This window comes from Camelus bactrianus, chromosome 10 (assembly GCF_048773025.1).
Source record: "Camelus bactrianus isolate YW-2024 breed Bactrian camel chromosome 10, ASM4877302v1, whole genome shotgun sequence".
NCBI classification, from domain to species: domain Eukaryota; kingdom Metazoa; phylum Chordata; class Mammalia; order Artiodactyla; family Camelidae; genus Camelus; species Camelus bactrianus.
Genome location: NC_133548.1, coordinates 1,684,456 through 1,686,609, shown reverse-complemented (window position 1 = coordinate 1,686,609; position 2,154 = coordinate 1,684,456).

Genomic DNA, 2,154 nt, shown 5'->3' with positions numbered 1-2,154 from the left:
GCCGGCTCCTCCCGGGGCCTCTCCCCTCAGCGTGGAGACGGCTGTCTTCTCCCCGCGTCCTCACGTGGTGTCCCTCTGCGTGTGTCTGTGCCCTGATCTCCTCTTCTTGTAAGGACACCAGGCACATTGAATTAGGACCCACCCAAGTGAACTCATTTTACCTTAATCCTCTCTTTAAAGGCCTTGTCTCCCAATGCAGTCACGTGCTGAGGCGCAGGGCTCAGGGCCTCAGGTGGGAATTTTGGGGGCACAGTTCGGCCCCCTTGACGCTGGCAGAGACGCGCTGCTCCTACTCTGTTCCAGGGTCCTCCCGGCCCCATGGCTGCCGGGAGCCCGGCTCTGGAACGCCCCCCCATCGCCAGCCTGTCTCCAGGGGCGGCCACCGTGAGCCTCGGCCACACTTGTGCCCCTCCCGCTGCCTGGGGGGGGGGCGGGGCGCGCTGGGGGTCTCCTGGGTTTACACACAGACCTGGGGGGCCACTTCTCCGGTCTTTGTCCTTCCCCTGAGGTCTGGCCTTGTATTTCCTTTACTGTGGGCCCCTGGGCTACCACAGAAGCGAACTAGGGGTCCCTGCGCAGGCATCAGCTCTCACGTCCCGGGAAATAGGGGCCGGACAAGCAAGCTCTCCCAGCCCCAGGCAATGCTGAGCCTTTGGCTTCCTCCGGGACCCGGCGGCCCCTGCAGCTCCTTGGGCGTAGAACCCCTCACCACCCTTATCAAGGCCGGCCCTCCCTGGCTGGTCAGGCCGAGACTCAGCCCTAACTATGGGTCTGGGGGCCAGGCAGTGGGGTGGGGCGGATGCCGAAGGGGGCACGCATTGCCTTGCCAGGCACCTGCCTCATTCAGGCCCCTGTGTGGTCTCTGAGCAAGACATGGCCTCCACCTTCCAAAGGGGGCCTCTGTGCAGGCCTAGGGGGCTCTGCGAGCTGGGTTCAAGGCTCTCAAGTGCAAGGGTCTCGCAGCGTCTCCCCTTCCTCATGCAGACATTTGCCCAGACCTCCAGGCCCCCACAACCCAGGCCTGGGCCGGCCTTGGCCCCGCCACCCCCGCCTCTTGGTGCTGCCAGGAGGCCGTGGGACTCTCACACTTGACTTTAAATCGCAGGTCTGAGTCAGCCGCCACTCCACTGCCCTTGGATCCAGCTTTCCACGTGGTTCTCAGGTTCTGCAGACGTGGCGGCTGCTGGTGGCCCCAGCCCAGCTCTGAGCAACATGGGGTGAAGCAAAGGCACCCCTCCAGCCCACAGGGGCGGCACTCAGCCTCCAGCCCACCCTGCTAGGTCCCTCTTTGTACGGCCATTTGGACCTCAGCAGAGCCCCAGGCTTGCAGGATGCTTCCCAGAGCCTCTCTGGCCTGACTGCCCCCCGACCAAGGGAAGGGCCTGCCAGGTTCCTTGGGATCTGTGGGAGGGGGCACCCTCAGAAGAAGGGGAGGGGATGGGAAAACAGACAGCAAAGAGGGGTCTTCAGCAGGAGCGCTAGGGCACAGGTCCTCCACACAGCAGTGCTGAGGCTGCTGGTCCTTCCCCCCCAGGGTCCCTCCCTGGCCAGGCTGCCCTCCCAGTGCTTGGGAACAGTTCCCTGGAGGGGTAGCTGGGAGCAGCCAGCAGCCAGCCTCAGGAGCTGGGGAGTGGGGTGCTCCTATGAAGGGTTTCCGTGTCCCAGAAGCAACGCCAAGGGTGAGCCTGCCAGCGGGCCCGGCCGTCGGGGAGGCTGCTCTCGGTCCCTGGAGGCCCGGCCCTGTAGCTTGGAGCCCCGCGGCCCCTCCCAAGAGTGCGAGGCGGGGCCCAGCCTGGCTCTGGGTCCCAGCCCGGGCGGCGGGCAGGGGCGTGTGCGTCTGCACGTCTGTCCGTGGGTCTCCCTGTCCCGGCAGGCCGGACTCCAGGCACGCTCACTGCCTGGGGCTTTGAAGTGCGCGGTGTCTGTCTGAACCTGCCCGCCTGGGTGGACGCGCTGAGGACGTGTGCCTGGGCGTCGATGTGGCTGTCGCTGCCGGCGGGCGGCTCGGCCAGAGGGTGGGTCCCTGTGGGTGTGGCTGCAGGTGTGGGCACGTGTCTCTATGAGCTGTGTGCCTGCCTGTGCCTGCAGGTGCCTGGCGCCCCCGGGAGCTGGGTGCGGGGACCCGGGAGCAGGGACTGGCAGTGCCCGGTCACT